The 23,529-nt window shown below is 50.2% G+C and overlaps 1 non-coding gene and 2 pseudogenes across 1 annotated transcript; all 3 read left to right on the forward strand.

Moving 5' to 3' along the window:
• The first annotated feature begins 11,588 nt into the window (after nt 1-11,588).
• On the forward strand, nt 11,589-11,707 carry LOC142864217 (uncharacterized; annotated as a pseudogene).
• Nucleotides 11,708-18,961: 7,254 nt separating this feature from the next.
• Nucleotides 18,962-19,080, forward strand: LOC142864218 (uncharacterized; annotated as a pseudogene).
• Nucleotides 19,081-21,198: 2,118 nt separating this feature from the next.
• LOC142864158 (5S ribosomal RNA) lies at nt 21,199-21,317 on the forward strand. The gene has a single exon (XR_012914743.1). It is a non-coding gene; the product is annotated as a 5S ribosomal RNA (ribosomal RNA).
• Nucleotides 21,318-23,529: the final 2,212 nt, after the last annotated feature.

The raw sequence follows: 23,529 nt of genomic DNA on the forward strand, positions 1-23,529 counted from the left end.
GTCCCCTTAAATCTCCCAGTGAGTGATGCAGGGCTCTTACATTGTGTCATTGCATGTTCACATTGAAACAAATCAAGCATGTGCAGTACAATCATCAGGAGTCTTCATACAACCATTATGTTAATGATATTATAATTCTCCACTAGGCGGAGATTTTAGTATTACAATTAGCTAAAGGGTATTACAGATCAGCTAAAGCAGTTTTAAAGCAGTCAGGGCTTATACCAGTTGCCTCTGCCTCAGGAAAGTGCTAAGGCGTGTCCCTTGGGCCTCATTAACTATCTTTTGGCATTTGGTTAATCTATTTGTAACAGTTTTGTTGAGCACCCCAAGCTATCAGGGCGCAGTGTTCCTCTTTGGTGGAGAACTTGCATTTTCCCCTCAGCACCCTTGTCAAAGTCAATTGACCATAAATGTGAGGATTTATTTCTGGACTCTCAATTCTATTCCATTGATCTATATGTTTATACTTATGCCGGTACTACATTGTCTTAATTCCTGCAGCCTGGTTTTAAGTTTTGAAACTGGGAAGCATGAGTCCTCCAATGTTGTTTTCAAGATTGAGGATTCTGGGTATATAAGGAGTGATAATGCAATCCACTTAGATATCTCCTTAATTTCTGTGCATATGTTTTTCACTTAGTGATATGTCTTGAAGATCTTTCCAGACCAGTTTACATAGATTAGTTAACATTTAAACAAATTGTTACATAATATTACATTGGGTGGAAATAAAAAAATATATAAGCTAAAAGCTCAGCTTTGGTTAAAATAGAGTAAAAAGAATCATAGTTTCCAAATCTCAATGGTATTTAATACAAAATCTTGAGGGATAAAATAGAGGATGAAGCTATTTATCAGGTTTAATTTCCAAAAGGAAGGAAAATAAGGAGATAAAGTATTTCTTACATTTGGTAATACCAAGAATGTAATAGACAAGACTTGCAACCTTGCAATTGTATAATATTTGTTCAGGAGATTAAAAATTTTCACCAACCTTGTGATAATTAATCCATTAATATGATCTCACTCATCTCCTTACAATTAACACATTGAAATATACGTTTTGTGAATTCTTTTGCCAGGCAATGGAAAATAATCTAGATTCAGAATTGTGGATAGCCTTTCCTCCTTGCTGGTTGACCAAATTTTTAAAATTTGTGTCTCTACAAGATTTATTTTCCAAACAAAATACAAAATTTTATTCTTTAATACTAATGTAGAAGTACTATCATCTACTTAATCACTCTTATACTGATGAGCATTTAGGTTGATTTCTACATTTAATTATTACAACATCCTGCAACAAATATCTTTGTATGCATTTTTTTTTAAAGACCAAGTCTCACTATGTTGCTCAGGCTGGAGTGCAGTGGTGCGATCGTACCTCACTGCAGCCTTAAACTCCTGGACTCAAGCAATTCTCCTGCCTCAGCCTCCTGAGTAGCTAGAAACCACCATGTTCTCCTAATTTTTTATTTTTTTGTAGAAATGGGGTGTTGCAATGTTACCCAGGCTTGTCTCAAAATCCTGGCCTCAAGTGATCCTCCTGCCTCAGCCTCCCAAAAGTGCTGGGATTACAGGCATGAGCCACCATGCCTGGACTTATACACATTTTTATACCTATGTGCAGGTATGTGCAAATAGAGATGTCTAGAACTGGAATTTCTATGTCAAAGTATATGTACATTTTACATTTTGAAAGAGAAATTGCCTTCTTAAAAGGCTGTATATAGCCCAGGCAAGAGAGTGAGATGCTGTCTCAAAAAACAAAAAACAAAAACAAAAACAAAAAGGCTGTATATTTTGGTAGGTATATATATGAGAACTCTTTTATCCAGTAAAATCACCAATACTGCATTAAATATTACAGCTTTATTAACATATAATTCACATACCATCAAATCACCCATTTAAAGTGTAAAATTCCATGAGTTTTATTAATAGTTTATTCACAAAGATGTGCAGCCATTGTCAAAATCTAATTTTAGAACACTTTCTTCACTTCAAAGGAAACCTTGTACCCATTAGCAGGCAGTCATGCCACCTTACCTGGAATTCCCAGTCTCCTAGCATTAAGTAGTCACTAATCTACTTTCTGTCTCTGTAGGTTTGCCTATTCTGGACATTTCACATAAGCAGAATCATACAGCATATGGTTCCTTTGTGCCTGGCTTCTTTCACTTAGCATACGTTTTCAAGGTTCATTTACAATCTAGCTTGTATCAGTATTTCACTCCTTTTTATGGTTGAATAATGTTCCATTGAATGGCTATATCACCTTGTTTATCTATATATCTATTAATAGATGGACATTTGGGTTGTTTCCACTTTTCAACTGTTGTGAATAATGCTGCTATTGTATTTGTGGACAAGCATTGTGTGGACATATGTTTCTGTTTCTCTAGGAGTGGAATTTCTGGGTCACATGGTAACTCTATGTTTAACATTTTCAGAAACTGCCAAACTGTTTTCTGCAGTGGCTGCACCATTTTATCTTCCCACCAGCAAAGTATGAGTGTTTCAATTTCTCCATATCATTACCATCACATGCCTGTCGTTTTGATACCAGCCATCCTAGTGGGTGTGAGATGGTATCTCAATGTGATTTTGGTTTGCATTTCCCTAATGACTAATGATGGTGAGCATCTTTTCACCATGTACTAATAAGCCATTTGCATATCTTCTTTGGAGAAAGTATATTCTTTACCTACTTTTAAATTGAGCATTCTTTTTACTATTGTGTTAGTTCTTTCTATATTCTGGTTGCAAGTCCAGTATCAGATATATGGTTTGCAAATATTTTCTCCCATTATGTATGTGGTATTTTCACTCCCATTGCATTTCTATCAATCTTTTAATTATTGTCAATCTGATAGGCAGAAAGGGCTTCCCAAAGGTAGAATGTAGCGGCATTATAGCTCACTGCAACCTCAAATACTTGGGCTCAAGTGATCCTCCTGCCTTAGCCTCCTGAGTAGCTGGGATTACAGGCATGTACCACTATACCCAGGTAATTTTTGTATTTTTTGTAGAAATCGGGTCTTGCTATGTTGCTCGGGCTGGTCTTGAACTCCTGGCTTTAAAGGATCCTGCCACCTCAGCCTCCCAAAGTGCTAGGATTACAGGTGTGAGCTACTACACCTGGCTAGGGAATTTTATTTTTGAAAATATGAAATATATAAAATATCTTGATTTCTAGGGGCTTTCTGTGGAAATAAAAAATGTAGTCTGCAGTTTTCAAAACCAATTCATCATGATATTGAAGGTTGCAAATCTAAATGATGATCAATGTTAGCCCCATAGTGACCAAACAAACACAAAACAAAAAACTCAAAACACCAACCAAAACAAAACCAAAGCAAAAAACTAAATAAACAAAGAAAAAATCCAATAACAAATAAGCAAACAAAATCCAGGCAGAAAGTAGATGGCTTGTTAAGACCAAACTATAGTAACCCAAAAATCTTTGTGTAAGTGAAATAAATCCTGCACAAGGAGTTAGGATACTTGGACTTGGATTCTGGCTCTTACTAGGAGAGTGGTCCAAGGCCTACCTATTTACCTAAAGGTCTTTGAGGTGTCCTGTGTACAACGAGGTTTCCTGTCTTCCTTAAGAGCATTGTGTAAGGAGCAACAGAAGATGTTTATTTAAAAGCACTTTGAAAAGTATAAAGAACCAGTACCTATCTCATGGGTTTGTCGTGAAGATTAAATGAATTAACATTTACCTGATACCTAACATATACGAATTGCTCAATTTGTGTTAATTATTACAGTTATCCTGCATTTCACCTTTAAACCTGTAGTCATATTTTATACATCATCAAATGACATTTCACCTTGGAAAAATTAGAAGATATATACATATGAACATTAAATTCTACTTTACAAGAGCATAAATTAAAAACCATTTGACATTTGAAGTCACTTTCCTTCTATGGCATTTATCTTATACTTTGACATAAAGTAATACTATATGCAGAAGGTGTAAACATTTAGCATGGATTCTTATTAAAAGAGAAGCCTCTGTATGCATGGGAAATACTCATTTTCCTCATGAAAATGAGGAAATCTTCAAGAGGTGGCTTTGAGTTCAGTTTACATACTATCTTCATGCACAACAAAGAAAGAATGGGTGTTGTGGGGGGTCAGTAGTGGGGAGATAACCAGGAAAAGCAAGGTAAACGAGATTAAGATTTGTCCAGAATTAAGTGGTGCCTTGTCCATTGAAAAGACTCTCTCGTGACTTAGTCATCCTTCTTTTCTTGATATGAGAGGGAAATGTCTTTACAAATGGAGATAGGTTTCCTTTATAGATGGAAATTTCCCTTACAAAAAGGTAACTTTTATTGTTTTGAGAGCTTCTCTTGTGTCTGTAGTTTCTTAAAATAATCAGCTCAAAATAATCCTTATGCTGGGTTGGGCATGGTGGCTCATGCCTGAAATCCCAACACTTTGGGAGGCCAAGGCAGTAGGCTCACTTGAGGCCAGGCGTTCAAGACTAGCCTGGGCAAGAACCTGTCAGTACCAAAAAAAAAATTAGTTGGATGTTGTGGTGCATACCTGTAGTCCCAGCTACTTGGGAGGCTGAGGATTGCTCCAGCCTGGGAGTTCAAGGTGGCAGTGTGTTGTGATCGTGCCACTGCACCCCAGCCTTGGTGACTGTACAAGACCTTATCTCAGAAAAAGAGGTATATTTTGGGGTGGTCTATTGTGGTATTCTACAGTCATATTTTGGGGTGGCATATCCTGGTCTCCTACATTGTCTTCCAAAGGGACTGTACCATTATGCATTCTACCAGCAATGAATGAGAGTTTCTGTGTTTTCCTCCAGCAATGGATTGACATGTTTTTATAGTTAACAATTTTAAAAGGTGTACTGTGCTCATTGTTCTTGTAATGTGCTGTTTCTTAATGATATAGGATGTTGAACATCCTATGTTGTATGATCATTTGCCATCTGTGTATCTATGTTGAGGTATCTGTTCAGAGCTTTGCTCCTTTTTAATTGGTTTATTTGGCTTCTTATTGATTTTTAAATGTTCTTAGCATATTTTTAATGTAAATGCTTCTCTCGAATGTATTTACCAAATATTTCATATAAGCCTTATGCTTGTGTTTTTATTCTCTGAACATGGTCTTTCATAGAGTATGGAGTTTTAATATTATAACATCCATGGAATTAATTATTTTTTACTATGGATCAGCTTGTGATGTGTTAAAAGTCATCACCAAATCCAAGGTCGCCTAGGATTTTTTCTGGAATCTTTATAGTTTTGCATTTTATGTCAGAGGACTATTTTGAGTGATTTTTTTTGTGGAAGCTGTAAAGTTTATGTCTACATATATTTCACTACATATATTTTCCACTTAATTCTTCTCTCCCTCGCCCTTTTTATAAAAGACATAGGGTGGCAAGTCCCATCTCACTTTGAATTTCCAGACCCTGGCACTGAATACTCTCATCTAGGAATCTAACGGTTCTTCAGCATGGCCACGAGGGGGCGCTGGCCGCTGCCTGTGAGCACCGAGGGCTAAGGCTCTGCATCAGAGGTAAGGCCCCGCACTGTAAGTAAGACAGGGCGGGGCCGCGGGCAGCGTGGACATGGGCGGGGTCCAGGCGTCCCTGCATGAGGCGGGGTGCCTCCCGGCACAAGCACAAAAAGGCGTGGAACCACCACGCATGCCCGAGAAGTGGCGGTAAGGCTGCGAATGCAGAGAAGGTGGCGGGAAGGAAAGGGCTGGGTCACTGCGCACAGGTGAGGGCGCCAATGCATCCGCTCCTGAGAAAGGGTGGCAGCGCCGTATCCCCGTATGAGAAAGGGCGCCATGGCCGTGTCCCTACATGAGAAAGGGAGCAGCCACCCTGCATACGTGAAAATGGCTGCCAATGCTGTGCATGCACGGAAGTGGTCACCGCCGACAAGCATACGCAAAATGGCTGCAGCTATTGTCAGATATCCGGGGAAACGGCAGCCACCACATTGCCTGTGCCAAAATGGCTGTAGCCGCAGGTGTGGATGCAAGAAAATGACCACTGCCATAGGTAGGCATGAGTAAAAATGGCAGCCGGGGAGGCCCATGCACGAAAACGGGCACTGCCATCTTGAAGGATGCATAAAAATGGCAACCAGACAGGCTCATGCAAAAATATCTCCGCCATCACTGCCGTGCATTCGTTAAGATGGGCACCAGCATCTTCAGGCATGGGCAAAGAAGGCATCCACCACCACGCATGCCAGAAAATGGCAGCTGACAATAACGCACGCATGCAAAATGGCCTCTGCGAACTGCGCACATGTGCAAAACAGGCAGTGATGCACATGTGTAAATCTGGCTGCCACCATAGTGGCCCAAGCATAAACATGGCTGCCGCCATCTTCAGGCATGCGTGCAAAAGGCATCCGCCACAGTGCATGGCATAAAATGGCCACCACAAATTCTGCGCATGCGCAAAATGTCCGCTGAGAAATATGCACATGAGCAAACATGACAGGCAGTGATGCACATGCATAAATATGGCCGCCACCAAAGTGGCACAAGCGTAAACACGGCTGCCACCATCTTCAGGCATGCGTGCAAAAGGCATCCACCACCGCTCATGCCACAAAATGGCGAACACCAATACGTGCGTGTGCAAAATGGCCGCCCGACCTAAACACGTGCAAAAACGACAGACAGTGACACGCATGTGCCAATATGGCTGCCACCAGAGTCGCACAGGCAAAAACACAGCTGCCTCCATCTTCATTCATAGCTAAAACAAGCACCCCAACACCGCGCATGCTTGAAAATGGCAACCATCAATTCTGCGCATGCACAAAATGGCCGATGCGACTTACGCACATGCGGAAAATAACAGGCAGTGATCCCATGCACCAATATAGCTGCCACCACACTTACATTATCGTAAACATGACCTCCGCCATCTTCACGCATGCGTGAAAATGGCATCCACCAACGCACATGACCAAAATGGCTGCTGCGAACTACGCACATGTGCAAAAATGACAGACAGTGACACGCATGTACCAATATGGACCCCCCCAATGCCACACATGCACCAAAATGGCTGCTGCAACTGCCAAGATGACTGCCACAGCTATGAAAATGACACCCACAGACACCCATTTGTGTAAATGGCCGCTGCAGATGTGAAAATGGATGTCGTTGCAGAGCATGTGCCAAAATGGCCACCAAAACCAACAAAATGACGTTTGCAACCACAAAAACAACCCTGGATGACACGCATGCACCAAAATGGCAGCTGCAGCTAGTGTATTGGCGTCTGGACACGTGAATATGAACCCCACCGCTGCCCATGCACCAACATGGCTGCCACAGCCACCAAAATGGCCACCGCAACCAAGAAAATTACCTTCCCCTCTGTGCATTCAGCAGAATGGCCACCACAGGTGCCAAAATGGCCACTGCAGACACGAACATTGCCAGGGCCACTGCATGTGTGCCAAAATCACCACGGAAACCATGAAAAGGGACACTGCATCTCTAAAAAGAGCCCCCTATTGTGGCCCATTTATAGGACAGAGGATGAACACAAAACATAAAACACAAACGCAGAACACAAAGAACAATGCAGACACACGACAGATGGTTGACTCGAGTAATAATACACTGGGTCAGTTTTATTTTTATACTCTAAAAGATTAAAGTTAGTTCCTTGTATGTAAACACCCAGGTGTGGCAGCCATAGCAGTAAACTCCAGAAAGCGTTGCCTTAGCGAAGCAGATGTCCCCGACTCAGAATTTCGAGGTGGTTGCTCTAGGAACTAGGCATAGATAAAGGACAGAGATTAGCAAGGATGGGCAAGGTGAGCCACAGGGGGCATTTCTCATCCCCAGCTTCTCTTAGGGTGACCCACTAAGATCTTCAGCTGAACCCCGGTGACTGTGCCTGGCTTAGGTTGCCCCTCCCTTGAGGGGTGTTACCCGTCATTGACTAACCAGCCATCTTATGGGGTGTATGCAGCAATCACAGGAACAATATGTTTATCGTGTGGCCTCAAGACCCCCAATGCTGTGGGGTGGGGCTGCTCTTGCTACTCGCAGCTCAGGTCCTTTGTTATGCCTCTAGGCAACACCTTTGTTTATCACAGGGAGCCTGTCCAGAACAGATTACTTTCAATCGCTCTGGGCAGAACACGTACATTACTCACTAACGCTAATTCTTAAACCGGGAAAATATGTGTCAGTCCCCTACAGCCCCCGCCACTGTGCATGCACCAAAATGGCCAGCACACCGAGAAAAGTGGCACCCGCAGTCAAGAAAGCACAAAAATGGCCACGGCAATGATGAAACACCTCCTACCGCCCCACGTGTTCGAGAATGGCCACTGCTGCCAAGAAAATATCCACCACCACCACCACACATGTGGAAAAATGGTCGGTTAGGGATAGGTTTAGAGGTTGGGGCTAGGATTAGGGTTAGGGTTGGGGTTGGGGTTAGGGATAGGTTTGGGGCTAGGGCTGGTGCTGGTGCTGGGTTAGGGTTAGGGTTATGGTTGGGTTAAGGTTACGGGTTGGGGGTGGGGTGGGGTAGTGTAGGGTTAGGGTTAAGGTTAGCGTTGGTTTATGGCTAGGGTTAGGGGTAGGGGTTAAATATTAGGGGTTGAGGTTAGGGTCAGTGTTATGGTTAGGGGTAGGGGTTAGGGTTATGGTTAGGGTTACGGGTTAGGGGTTAGGGTTAAGGGTTATGGGTAGTTGTTAGATTTAAAATTTGGTTAGTGGTTAGGGTTATGGTTAGGGTTAGGTTTTTGGTTGGGGGTTGGGTTGTGGTTTGTGTAGGGTTAGGGTTCTTTTTCGGGTGGGCGTTGTGTTAGTGTTAGCCTTATGGTTAGGGCTTGGGGTTAGTGTTAGTGTCAGGGAGTCAGGATAAATAATGTTAAATTAGCGTTTCGTTCCGGGCTAGATTATTGGTATGGTTTTTAGCTGGGTTAGGCATTGTGTTAGGTAGCATTCAGAACTTCTTTACTGAAACATTATTCTTTTGTATGAATCTGACTAGAACATTTAAAGAGTGGTTCATTTCTCAGACAAAATTATGTTAATAATCATCCCACTTTCACACTTCTTTGGGTAGGTAACTGTAAATATATATCTTTCGAATATATTTATGATATAATTTATTGCAACTTATGGGTGTTTTCTAAGAAATGTTAGACACTGCTTCAGTTCTTAGAGAAAACAAGTGTGTAATTAAGGTACATTGTTGCTTGTTTGTTTAAGTCACTGTAAATAGTTAACTTTGGAAATTATTCATGAAATAACTTATCAGACCTTTTGCATGTTTCTCGGAAAGTCTACACACTGCTTCATTTCTCAGAGAAAACCAACTGTGATATCAATGCAATTTCTCACCTCTTTGTGTGAGTCCCTCTAAATGTTTGCATTTGGAACTGCTTTATGAAATATATATGATTACTTATGTGCAATCAAAGGAAACTAGAAACACGTTAACTTTAGAAAAAACAAGAGTATATTCAATGTACTTTTACGATAATGTTTGGCTTTTTTATGGTTTCGGCTCAGAGTTAGGGTTTCGTTCTAAGGTTAGGGTTAGTATTAGGCCTAGGATTCGGGTTTCCCCTTAGGCCTAGGGTTAAGGTTGGCGATGGGTATGGGGTCAGGGATCAGGTTTCGTTCAGAGGTTGGTTAAGCTTCGGGCTTTGGGATTGTGTTAAGGTTAGTGTTAATGTTGCATATGGAAATTCTTTTGAAAGAACATTATGTTTTTGTACGAATGTGACCTCAAAATATTAAAAATACTTCCGTTTTCTGAGAATGACAAGTTTGTAATGAACACACTTTGTGTAGGTAAATGTTAATATGTATCTTTGGTACATCTTTATGATATAACTTATAGGAACTTATAGATGTTGTCCTGTAAACTGTCCACACTGCTTCAGTTATAAGAGAAAAGCAAGTGTGTAATTATTGCACATTGTCACTTCTTTGTGTAAGTGCTTGTAAATATTTACCATTTTACTTATTTATTTAATAACATATAATACCATATGCAATTTTTCTAGGAAACTACACATTGCTTCCTTTCTCAGAGTAATGCAATTGTGTTATCATTGCAATTTCTCACTTCTTTGTTTAAATCACTCTGAACGTATATTTTAGAACTTCTTTGTTAAACTTTATAGTGTTACTTATGTACAAGTCACTGGAAACTAAAAACACTGATTCTCTTTTAGAGAAATGCATGCGTATTTTCCATGTACTTCTAGTATAGTGTTAGGGTTAGGTTTGGGTTTCTGGATAGGTATAGGGTTACGGTTAGGCTTTTCTCCTTAGGATTTGGTTTAGGGTTAGCGTTTCGTGATAGGGATTTGTTTATGGTTAGGATTTGGGGCAGGGCTACGGTTACAGTTAGGGTTTTGTGATAGGGTTAGGGTTTCATTTGGAACTTCTTTATAGAAAGTATTATGTTTGTTGTAGGAATATGAGCGGAAACCATAAACACTGCTTCATTTCTCAGAGAAAGGCAAGTTTGTAATCAATGTACTCTGTTACTTCTTTGTGTATGTAACTATAAATATGTAACTTTGAAATATCTTTATCATACCACTTATTCCATTTTATTGGTGTTTTCCAGAAAACTACATACTCTTCCGCTCTCGGAGCAAAGCAATTGTGTATTTAATGCACATTGTCACTTCTTTGTGTAAGTCACTGTGGATATTCACTTTTGTGAGTTATTTATGAAATAACTTATTGTACCTCATGAGTGTTTTCTAGGATACTCTACACACTACTTCATTCCTCAGAGAAAAGCCACTGTGTTAATGTCATTACTCACTTATTTGTGTATGTACTCTAAATGTTGGCATTTGGATCTTCTTTATGAAAGTATATGTACTGTTATTTATGTGCGACTCACAGGAAACTAGAAACACTATTTTACTTTGAGAGAAAAGCAAGCATAAATTCAATGTACTTCTAGGAGAGTGTTACCGTTAGGGTTAGGGTTTCCGCTTAGGTTTAAGGTTACCGCTTTGCCCCTCAGGTGAGGGTTAGTGTTTTGTGTTAGGAGGAGGATTAGTGTTAGGGTTTAGAGACACCCGAAGATTCGCTCCCCGCCCCTATGCGCTGTGCCTAAGCCTTGGTCCAGGGCGGATAGGCGACAGCCCACACACAGGGCGGGGGCACAGCTGAAAGGGGTTGTGCAGGACGGCGGCCCCTGGGGCCAAAGGCGACCGCCCGCGCATGCGCAGTCAGCAGCGGCGCACTGGGGTTGGGGGCGGGTAGGTGAGGGAGGCGAGGCCAGGAGAGGAGGGCGGCTGGAGGTCTCCACCTTAGCGGGTCCAGCCGTGGAGGCGCATCTGGTGTATGTCAGTGTGTGTGTTGTCTGTGTGTGTGTGAAGACAGCCCCCCACACCGCCGAGCCCACCACGCCCCGCACCCCAGTCCAGTGGAGACCTCGGGACCCGGCCAGCGAACTCAACAAGCCCAGCCCGGCTCCGAGTGGGTCAGCGCGGGCGCGCGGCCTGAGGCGGGAGGAGGCGCGGGGAAGCGCAGAGAGGCTCGGCTTCTTGAGCCGGGCTGGGGCGCCCTCTGCCATCTACGGCCACACCACCCTGAACGCGCCTGATCTCGTCTGATCTCGGAAGCTAAGCAGGGTCGGGCCTCGTTAGTACTTGGATGGGAGACCGCCTGGGAATACCCGGTGCCCTAAGCTTTTTTTTTTTTTTTTTTTTGCCTCGTGTTCTGTCCCCATTCGGAGAGCGCGGCGGCAGTGGGGCGGGGGGACCCCCACCCTCAGCGCCCGCCACGGTGCCTGGTGCCCCAGCCCGCTCCGTGGGGCCTCCTCTTGCCCCAAGCCGCAGCACCGCCGCCACCCGGCAGCAGGCGTGGCATCTGGACTGTCGGGTCTCAGACCGAGGATCTGCTCTGTGGGAGGCGACACGCTGGAGGAAACCTTGAGAGTCTGAGAGGGGAGGGAGTTGCAGAAGAAGGCCAGGATGTCATTTTGAGGGAGTTGTGACCAGAACTCGTCCCGTTGATTTTGGTGTTCTATGGGCTACACGTAGGAATCTTTGGTGGTGGCACCGGATGTTGGGGGATGCACAGTCACACCCAGACGTGCTCGACAGGCCTCCTTTTCCTTTTCTTTTCGGAGTCATTTTTTTAAAAAAAAAAAAATGCCTCTTGGCCGGGCGTGCTGGCTCACGCCTGTAATCCTAGCACGCTGGGAGGCCGAGGTGGGCGGATTGCTCGAGGTCAGGAGTTCGAAACCAGCCTGAGCAAGAGGGAGACCCCATCTCTACTATAAATAGAAAGAAATTAATTGGCCAACTAATATATATATATATATATATATATATATATATATATATATATATACAAAACAAAAATTAGCCGGGCATGGTGGCGCATGCCTGTAGTCCCAGCTACTTGGGAGGTTGAGGCAGCAGGATTGCTTGAGCCCAGGAGATTGAGGTTGCTGTGAGCTAGGCTGACGCCATGGCACTCACTCTAGCCAGGACAACAAAGGGAGACTCTGTCTCCAAAAAAAAAAAAAAAAAATGCCTCTTACCTCCATTATTGCATTTTTTTTCTCTCTCTTTTCAAGCAGATTATGGGAGTACAAGTATTAAGGTTCCATGTATTGCCCGTGCCCCCTCCCTCCTGTTGTCTTAGCAGCGTATGGTGGCGGTACCAATGTTAAGGTCAGGTACATTGCCCTCTCCCCGCCTCCCCCCTCTGGTCAGAGCTTCAAGTGCGCCCATCCCCCAGTCGGTGCGCACCCACCCCATTCCTAAAGGGTGTGTATGCCCATCACCTCCCCCCACCCGATGGAGGTGATTCCTCTACGTCCACTTAGGTGTCCATGGGTTCCTACCAATTTGCCGGTGAGCACGCGCACGTGGTGCTCCTGTGTCCATTCTTGGGATACTTGGCTTAATGGAACGGGTTCCAGCTCTGGCCAGGAGAACCACGAGAGGTGCCCCCTCACCGCTGCTCCTCACAGCCGAATAGCACTCCGTGGTGTCCACGCGCCACCTTTTATTCACGCCCTCGTGGGTCGATGGGCACTCGGGTCCCTTCCAGGTCTTTGCGATTGTGACTTGTGCCCTGACTCTAACCCTAATCCTTACCCAGCCCGTCTCCTCCGCGGCCCCTGCCTGACTGACTCCTTCCCGCCCGGCCTGTCACCTGTCACCTGTCACCGTCCTCGGCCCCTGCCTGACAGGGCTCCTCCATCGCCTGGGCCTTCCAAGGGCTTGGTGTGGACGCTGGTTCCAGGACGCCCTCCCAGGAACCCGGTAGCAGGGCGGCTGCAGCGTCTCGCGCAACCCAACCGTCCGCCTGCCGCCCTGGCTAAGGGGCCTGCGGGGGACGTGTTCCCGCTGTGCCGTGGGGGCCCAGCCTGGTGTCTTCTCTGAGGCCCCGGGGCTGCCACTCCCCGCAAGGGGAGAGCCGCGGAGGTGGGGACCGCCTCCTCACGGGGACGTACACCCAGCTCTCCAAGTCGGATTCCGGGGCCCCCTTCCTGCCAGAAGGCCCAGCTGGCCTGCGGGTCCTTAGAGTGGCAAAAACATCCGAAAACTGAGATTGAGGGTCCGGTGGGTGTCTGCACTTTTGTGCTGGGCACCCCAGGGTGGCCCGGGGGCTGGCTGGACAACGTGGTCTGTTGGGCGGGGGGTTTGGAGGAGCAACTAATGCCCTTTGCACTTTGGGTAGCAAGTGTCTGAGGTGTCTCTCTCTGATCCCTGCACCATGTGGGGGAGGAGGAGGAGGAGGAGGAGGAGCGGGGGGCCGTGGCCTGCAGTCGTGTTCCTGGGGTGCCACGGCATGTGGCTTCTTCCACGGGCTGCTTGGCCTGGGCTCCCTGCACCTGGGCCTTTGGAGGACTGGCCCTGTGCTTGCCAAGGCTTCCTGCAGGGACCCAGAGCTGGGAGGTTGCATCTCTCAGCCCTGGGTGGGGCAGAGCCCCAGCGGGCCATGCCCACAACCTCTCTCAGCACGGGTCCCCCAGAAGGCTCCTTTGGGACCAGGATTCTCTTGCGGGTGACTCTTTAAGGTCTGGCCCCTGGATGGAGGGGCACCAGGAGTAGAGGAGCAGGAAGGGGAAGGGGGTGGCCATGGGAGGGGACACTTTCAGGCCAAGTCCCAGCTTCAGCCTGATCCTCCTGGGAACCCCGGTGTGGACATCACACCTCCTGGTTGTCCCGCTCTGAGACAAGGAGCCGGGCTTCGCATTCCTACAGCAGCCAGTCGTGGGCTGGGGACACCTGGGGCATTGGGAACTCCCTGGCTTCTCCTTGGTTTAACATCTGGAGCTGCTTGTGAATTGTGCCGCCACACACACCCGAGTGTAGGTGTCTTCTGCACAGACTGCGGGCCTCGCTCTTCTGAATGCCGCTAGCTCGCCACCCACCCACGGGTGAACCTGGTCAGGGTACTTTCTCTCAGGGGCAGACTCTCATCCGGGCGGGCTACCGGTGGGTGTCTCTGTTTGCTCCTTTCTTTCTTCCATTTCGGGAAAGGCTTCCTTACTGGGTGTGGAAATCTCCTATGCTTTCCTTGCCTATTCTGTCAGATTTAAAATTCTCTTTCCGTTGCCACCCTTACAGATGGATTAGGAAACTCTTTCCGGTGCACTCATTAGTGAAATGACCTGAATGAAGCTGGAATCCAATATCTAATCGCCGATTTTTAGCGAGTCCACACGCCAGGGTGGTCGGGGTCCAATGCAGCCCCGGCCAGGCCCAGGTTCCTTGGACTGGGCCACAGGAGGACACAGAGGAGGGTCCCGGCCCCCACGGTAGCGGTGCCGGCAGTTCTCCAAGGGCTTGGGCGTTTTCCAGAGGTAGGAGTTGGAGGGGACTGATTTCTTCAGCGCCCCACAGAGTAAGCCACCCCACCCCACCCATGGGAAACATCCTGAGAGAGAGAGAGACCCCCCATACACTCGCTCCCCTCCCCCATGCGCTGTGCCCCAGCCCTGACCCGGGGGAATAGGCGGCCGCCCACCCACAGGGCGGGGGGCACAGCTGAAAGGGGTTGTGGGGGAGGGAGGCCCCTGGCTGGGGTCAAAGGGCGAGCGCCTCGTGCGTGCGCAGTCATTGGCGGCGGCGGCGGCGTTGACGCGCTGGGGATGGGGGGCGGGGAGGTGAAGGAGGCCAGGCCCGGAGAGGAGGGGGGCTGGAAGGTCTCCACCTTGGCGGGTCCAGCGGTGGAGGCGCATCTTGTGTGAGTGTGAGTGAGTGAGTGTGAGTGTGTGTGTGTGTGTGTGTGTGGTCTGTGTGTCTGTGTGTCTGTGTGTGTAGAGAGACAGCCCCCCACCCCGGCCCGCCTCTCCCTGCCCGCCCCGCCCCGCCCGTCACCCCCGTCCCTTCCAGCCCGCCGGACCGGGCCGGCAAACTCAACAGGCCCGGCCCGGCCCGGCCCCTGCGGGGCCTGGGGCGGGAGGAGGCGGCGGGGAAGCGCAGAGAGGCTCGGCTTCTTGAGCGGGGCAGGGGCGCCCTCCGCGGTTTAAGGCCACACCACCCCCGAACGCGCCCGATCTCCTCTGATCTCGGAAGCTAAGCAGGGTCGGGCCTGGGAATACCGGGTGCCATAGGCTTCTTCTTTTTTTTTTGGCCTCTTGTTCTGTCCCCTTTCTGGGAGCGCCGGGGAGGCCCGGGCTGGGGGTCACCCCCACCCTCAGCGCCCGCCGCGGTGCCTGGCGCCCCAGCTCGCACCGTGGGGCCTCCTCTTGTCCCGAGCCGCGACACCGCCCCACGCGGCAGCATGCGTGGCATCTGGACTGTCAGGTCTCAGACCAAAAGTCTGCTCTGTGGGAACCGACACGCTGGAGGAAACCTTGAGAGTCTGAGAGGGGAGGGAGTTGCAGAAGAAGGCCAGGATGTCATTTTGAGGGAGTATGTGACCAGAACTCGTCCCGTTGCTTTTGGGGTTCTATGGGCTACACGTGGGAATCTTTGGTGGTGGCACCGTATGTTGGGGGATCCGGAGTCACACCCAGACCTGCTCCACAGGCCTCCTTTTACTTTTCTCTTCGGATTCATTATTTTTAAAAAGTGTCTCTTACCTCTATGATTGCATTTTCTTTTCTCTCTCTTTTCAAGCAGATGATGGGAGTCCAAGTATTAAGGTGACATGTGTTGCCCGTGCCCCCCTTTCCCCTGTGTTCTTATTCATTTACCTCTCATGTTGTTCCAGCGTATTGTGGGGGCACCAATGTTAAGGTCGGGTGCGTTGCCCTCTCCCAGCCTCCCCCCTCGGGTCAGAGCTTCAAGTGCGCCCATCCCCCAGTCGGTGCGCACCCACCCTATTCCTAATGGATGTGTATGCCCATCCTCTCCCCACGCCCGCCCGACACCCACCCGATGAAGGTGATTCCTCTGTGTCCACTTAGGTGTCCATCGGTTCGTACCCATTTGCTGGTGAGCGCGACCACGTGGTGCTCGTGTGTCCATTCTTGGGATACTTGGCTTACTGGAACGGGTTCCAGCTCTGGCCAGGAGAACCACGAGAGGTGCCCTCTCACCGCTGTTCCTCATAGCCGAATGGCACTCCGTGGTGTCCACGCGCCACATTTTATTCACGCACTCGTGGGTCGATGGGCACTCGGGTCGCTTCCAGGTCTTTGCGATTGTGACTTGTGCCCTGACTCTAACCCTAACCCTTACCCAGCCCGTCTCCTCCGCGGCCCCTGCCTGACTGACTCCTTCCCGCCCAGCCTGTCTCCTGTCACCTGTCACCGTCCTCGGCCCCTGCCTGACGGGGCTCCTCCGTCGCCTGGGCCTTCCAAGGGCTTGGTGTGGACGCTGGTTCCAGGACGCCCTCCCAGGAACCCGGTAGCAGGGCGGCCGCAGCGTCTCGCGCAACCCAACCGTCCGCCTGCCACACTCGCTAAGTGGCCTGCGGGAGACGTGCTCCCGCTGTGCCGCGGGGGCCCAGCCTGGTGTCTTCTCTGCCACTCCCCACAAGGGGAGAGCCGCGGAGGTGGGGACCGCCTCCTCACGGGGACGTACACCCAGCTCTCCTCCTCGGATTCCGGGGCTCTCTGTCCTGCCAGAAGGCCCAGCTGGCCTGCGGGTCCTTAGAGTGGCAAAAACATCCGAAAACTGAGATTGAGGGTCTTGGGTGTCTGCACTTTTGTGCTGGGCACCCCAGGGAGGCCCGGGGGCTGGCTGGACAACGCGGTCTGCTGGTCGGGGGTTTGGAGGAGCAACTGATGCCCTTTGCACTTTGGGTAGCAAGTGTCTGAGGTGTCTCTCTCTGATCCCTGCACCATGTGGGGGAGGAGGAGGAAGAGGAGGAGGAGGAGGAGGAGGAGGAGCGGGGGGCCGTGGCCTGCAGTCGTGTTCCTGGGGTGCCACGGCATGTGGCTTCTTCCACGGGCTGCTTGGCCTGGGCTCCCTGCACCTGGGCCTTTGGAGGACCGGCCCTGTGCTTGCCAAGGCTTCCTGCAGGGACCCAGAGCTGGGAGGTTGCATCTCTCAGCCCTGGGTCGGGCAGAGCCCCAGCGGGCCATGCCCACAACCTCTCTCAGCACAGGTCCCCCAGAAGGCTCCTTTGGGACCAGTATTCTCTTGCGGGTGACTCTTTAAGGTCTGGCCCCTGGATGGAGGGGCACCAGGAGTAGAGGAGCAGGAAGGGGAAGGGGGTGGCCATGGGAGGGGACACTTTCAGGCCAAGTCCCAGCTTCAGCCTGATCCGCCTGGGAACCCCGGGGTGGACATCACACCTCCTGGCTGTCCCGCTCTGAGACAAGGAGCCGGGCTTCGCATTCCCACAGCAGCCAGTCGTGGGCTGAGGACACCTAGGGCGTTGGGAACTCCCTGGCTTCTCCTTGGATTAACATCTGGAGCTGCTTGTGAATTGTGCCGCCACACACACCCGAGTGCAGGTGTCTTCTGCACAGACTGTGGGCCTCGCTCTTCTGAATGCCACTGGCTCGCCACCCACCCACGGGTGAACCTGGTCAGGGTACTTTCTCTCAGGGGCAGACTCTGATCCGGGCGGGCTACCGGTGTTTCTGTTTGCTCGTTTCTTTCTTCCATTTCGGGAAAGGCTTCATTACTGGGTGTGGAAATCTCCTATGCTTTTCCTTGCCTATTCTGTCAGCTTTCAAATTCTCTTTCCGTTGCCACCCTCACAGATGGATTAGGAAACTCTTTTCGGTGCACTCATTAGTGAAATGACCTCAAGGAAGCTGGAATCCAATATCTAATCGCCGATTTTTGGCGAGTCCACACGCCAGGGTGGTCGGGGTCCAATGCAGCCCCGGCCAGGCCCAGGCCCCTTGGACTGGGCCACAGGAGGACACAGAGTAGGGTCCCGCCCCCCACGGTAGCGGTGCGGGCAGTTCTCCAAGGGCTTGGGCGTTTTCCAGAGGTAGGAGATGGAGGGGACTGATTTCTTCAGCGCCCCACAAACCACGCCACCCCACCCCACCCCACCCATGGGACACATCCCGAGAGAGAGAGAGAGAGAGAGAGAGAGAGAGAGAGAGAGAGAGAGAGAGAGAGAGAGAGAGAGAGACACGCCCCATACACTCACTCCCCTTCCCCATGGGCTGTGTTGCAGCCCAGGCCCGGGGGAATAGGCGGCAGCCCACCCACAGGGCGGGGGGAGGGGGGCACAGCTGAAAGGGGTTGTGGGGGAGTGCGGCCCCTAGCTGGGGGCAAAGGGCGAGCGCCCCGCCTGCGTTTGCATAGTGAGCAGTGGCGTTGCCCTGGGGGTGGGGGCATGTAGGTGAAGGAGGCCAAGCGAGGAGAGGAGGGGGGCTGAAAGGTCTCTACCTTGGCGGGTCCAGCCGTGGAGGCGCATCGTGTGTGAGTGTGAGTGAGTGTGTGTGTGTGTGTGTGTGTGTGTGTGTGTGTGTGTAGAGACTGCCCCCCACCCCGGCCGGCCTCTTCATGCCTGCCCCGCCCCTCCCGTCACCCCCATTCCATGGAGGCGGTGGTGTGTGTCCGTTGTCTATGGCCACACCACCCTGCACTCGCGTGATCTCGTCTGATCTTGGAAGCTAAGCAGGGTCGGGCCTCGTTAGTACTTGGATGGGAGACCGCCCGGGAATCACGGGTGCCATAGGCCTTTTTTTTTTTTTTCTTGCTTCTTGTTCTGTCCCCTTTCTGGGAGCGCCGCGGAGGCCCGGGCTGGGGGTCACCCCCACCCTCAGCGCCCGCTGAGGTGCCTAGCACCCCAGCCCGCACCGTGGGGCCTCCTCTTGTCCCAAGCCGCGACACCGCCGCCACGCGGCAGCATGCGTGGCATCTGGACTGTCAGGTCTCAGACCAAAATGTCTGGTCTCTGGGAACCAACAAGCTGGAGGAAACCTTGAGAGTCTGAGAGGGGAGGGAGTTCCAGAAGAAGGCCAGGATGTCATTTTGAGAGAGTATGTGACTAGAACTCGTCCCGTTGCTTTTGGGGTTCTATGGGCTACACGCGGGAATCTTTGGTGGTGGCACCGTATGTTGGGGGATCCGGAGTCACACCCAGACCTGCTCCACAGGCCTCCTTTTACTTTTCTCTTCGGATTCATTTTTTTTAAAAAAGTGTCTCTTATCTCTATTATTGCATTTTCTTTTTTCTGTCTTTTCAAGCAGATGATGGGAGTACAAGTATTCAGGTGACATGTGTTGCCCGTGCCCCCCTCCCCCTTTGACTTCTTATTCATTTACCTCTCATGTTGTTCCAGCGTATTGTGGCGGTACCAATGTTAAGGTTGGGTACGTTGCCCTCTCCCAGCCTCCCCCCTCAGGTCAGAGCTTCAAGTTCGCCCATCCCCCAGTTGGTGTGCACCCACCCTATTCCTAATGGATGTGTATGCCCCTCCCCTCCCCCCACCCGCCCGACACCCACCGGATGAAGGTGATTCCTCTCTGTCCACTTAGGTGTCCACCAGTTCGTGCCAATTTTCTGGTGAGCGCGCGCACGTGGTGTTCGTGTGTCCATTCTTGGGATACTTACTTGGCTTACTGGGATGGGTTCCAGCTCTGGCCAGGAGAACATGAGAGGTGCCCTGTCACCGCTGTCCCTTATAGCTGAAAAGCACTCCATGGTGTCCATGTGCCACATTTTATTAATCCACTCATGGATCGATGGGCACCCGGGTCGCTTCCACAACTTTGCAATTGTGAATTGTGCAGCCACAGACACCCGATCGCAGGTGTCTTTTGCATAGACTGCAGGCCTCGCTCTTCTGAATGCCGCTTGGGACCCACGGGTGAACCTCGTCAGTGTAGTTTCTCTAGCAAGCAGACTCTGAACCGGGCGGTGCGCCGTTGTGTTTGTTTGCTACTTTCTTCCTTCCGTTTCGGGAAAGTCTTCTTTACTGGGTTTGGGAATTTCCTCTTCCTTTCCTCGCCTATTCTGCCAGCTTTAAAATTCTCTCTCAGTTGCCACCCTCACAAATGGATTAGGAAAGTCTTTATGGTGCATTCATTAGTGAAATGACCTAAATGAACCTCGAATCCAATATCTAATCGCCCATTTTTAGCAAGTCCACACCCCAGGGTGGTTGGGGTCCAATCCACCCCTGGCCAGGCCCAGGCCCCTTGGACTGGGCCACAGGAGGACACAGAGTAGGGTCCGGGTCCCCACGGTAGCGGTGCCGGTAGTTCTCCAAGGGCTTGGTGGTTTTCCAGAGGTGGGAGACGGAGGGGACTGCTTTCTTGGGTGCCCCCGAAACCACCCCACCCATGGCACACGTCCCCAGAGACGCCCCTACACTCGCTCCCCTCCCCCATGCGCTGTGCCCCAGCCCTGTCCCAGGCGGATATGCGACAGCCCACACTCAGGGCGGGGGCGCAGCTGGAAGGGATTGTGTGGGAGAGCGGCCCCTGCGAAAAAGGCGAGCGCCCGCGTGTGCGCAGTCAGCAGCGGCGCGCTGGGGGTGGGGGCGGGTAGGTGAAGGAGGCGAGGTGAGGAGAGGAAGGGGGCTGGAAGGTCTCCACCTTGGGGGGTCCACCCGTGGAGACACATCTTTTGTGTGTGTGTGTGTGTGTGTGTGTGTGTGTGTGTGTGGACAGGCCCCCACCCCGCTCCACACGGCACTACCATCCCGGGGAGCCCGTGGGACCCCGCCGGCCAAAGAACTCAACAGTCCCGGCCCGGCGCAGATCAGCGCCGGCGCGGGGCCTGAGGCGGGAGGAGGCGCGGGGAAGCGCAGAGAGGCTCGGCTTCTTGAGCGGGGCAGGGGCGCCCTCCGCCGTCTAGGGCCACACCACCCTGAACGCCCCCGATCTCGTCTGGTCTCGGAAGCTAAGCAGCGTCGGGCCTGGTTAGTACTTGGATGGGAGACCGCCTGGGAATACCGGGTGCCGTAGGCTTTTTTTTTTTTTTCTGCCTCTTGTTCTGTCCCCTTTCTGGGAGCGCGGCGGGGCGGCGGGCCGGTGATTCACCCCCACCCTCAGCGCCCGCCGCGGTGCCTGGCACCCCAGCCCGCACCGTGGGGCCTCCTCTTGTCCCAAGCCGGGACACCGCCGCCACGCGGCAGCACGCGTGCCATCTGGACTCTCAGGTCTCAGACCAAAGGTCTGCTCTGTGGGAACGGACACGCTGGAGGAAGTGCGGGCTAGGGATTCTGCTAAGAACCCAACAGACAGGATTCCTGCCCTCCTTCCGGTAACAACATCCGGGGTTCCAGAGGTGGTGGCCAGGGGAAGGGCTCACTGAGGAGGTGACAATGGAGTAGAGACCTGGATGGAGCCTTCTTGGAGGATCGTGCAGACCCGAATCTGTTGCAGGAAGCTGCAGTGTCACCATGTCCTGGGCGCGGGTTAGAAATGCAAAGTCCAAGCCCTGACCCTGGAGCGACTGGATCAGAACCTGATCTTTAAGGAGATCCCCAGCTGATTTGTGTACCCTTGAAAGATCGAGAGGCCCCGAGTTAAATCGCGTTTCCCCCCTCTGGGGCTTCCTACATGGGAGGAGAGATCCCCAAGCTCCCTCGAAGTCTTGTAGATTTCATGGGGATTTCATGGGGATTTCACCATCCGCGCCCCCCAGTTTGGTTGTCACCCACACCTTTAGCCCTTTGCACCCGCTTGCCTTCTTCTCGATTCCTTTATTCTACTCGGGATTTAATTTTTTTAAACACCCCAGTTTTTTACAAAGCACGGCAGTAGAGTAAAAACTGGAGTTTCTTTTCATACGAACTTATTTATTTGGGATTTTTTTTAATATTTCAAATTATTGATACATTCAAAGAGTCATTTTAATCTCTATAAATTTTTCATGATGGGATGTTTGTTGAAGCATTCACCCACACGAAGACCTGGTTTACATGCACATGTTTTGCAAATATAGATCGTCTCTCTTCTTCCTCCTTTGATTTTTCTGTTAGAACAAATGACACAAGCTTTGTGTTTCTTTTTGTTAGGGTTATGTGAGATTGTATGGAGCTTTCCATCTACACGTTGCTCTAACTTAGTGGATAATAATCCACCGCTGGGAGTTAGCGGACCATCTCTGAATTCTCCTACAAGTACATGTACTAGTTTCCTAATACATTTCACACGCGTTATCGGTTTTTCATTTTTTCTTTTTTTGGCGTTCTTTGTACGATATATAGGAATTTACAACACTGGCCTCAAGCCCCCAGAAAAACAACGTACACCACCATTTCAGAGTCTTCCTCATAAAACATTGCAGTGATCAGCTATCTCAACACCCCCCATACGCTTTGTATAGTTGGTCATGACCTTGGGTTTGAGAACTATGTGGCCCGACGTACGAACTGCCCCCCATGCTAACCGTGTCGAGTCACACTCAACATCTGAGTGCAAAGGGTTAGGTGGAAAATCTGGGGGGTGGGTGGGGGGGGTTTCAGGGTTTCTAGAACAAGTGACAATGAATAGGCATGCATGTGTCTTGGAGAAGAGGGAGCTCACAATTGCCAGCACAAGGTCCCGCCTCCACCCCACGTGGGGCAGGGGTGGAGCGGCCGTGGTCCCGGCTCCCAACAGGTGGCTGAGCCTGGGAGAAGCATCCTCTCACGGTGGCCTCCAGGAATCCCACAGGGCTGGGGCTGTGGAGGGAATTTTCATTAAGAGGAGGATTAAGGCATCTTCGTGGACCATGGCCGGAACAACCTCATGAGTAACTGAGCACTTAGTGTGCTCCGAGACAAGGTAGCTTTCAGAGCGAGGTTAATTAGCCTTGCCTTTTTGCAACCAGTTTGTTCAGGGGAGACAAAAATGGCCACGTGTGCGGTGACAATTTGCTTTCTACGTGCCCAGGAACTGATGCACAATAACAGTAATCCCAAAACAACAGCGGCAATAGCCAGTGCTCACTCTGGTCGGGTGCCACGCTTCCGTTGTTTAGACCAGGCGTCCTCAAACTTTTTAAACAGGGGGCCAGTCCACTGTCCCTCAGACCGTTGGAGGGCCGGACTATAGTTTAAAAAAAACAAACTATGAACAAATTCCTATGCACACTGCACATGTCTTATTTCGAAGTAAAAAAACAAACGGGCAAAAACACCCACGTGTGGCCCTCGGGCCGTAGTTTGAGGCCGCCTGGTTTAGAGCCATATTT

The sequence above is a fragment of the Microcebus murinus genome, chromosome 24 (genome assembly GCF_040939455.1).
Source record: "Microcebus murinus isolate Inina chromosome 24, M.murinus_Inina_mat1.0, whole genome shotgun sequence".
Taxonomy (NCBI): domain Eukaryota; kingdom Metazoa; phylum Chordata; class Mammalia; order Primates; family Cheirogaleidae; genus Microcebus; species Microcebus murinus.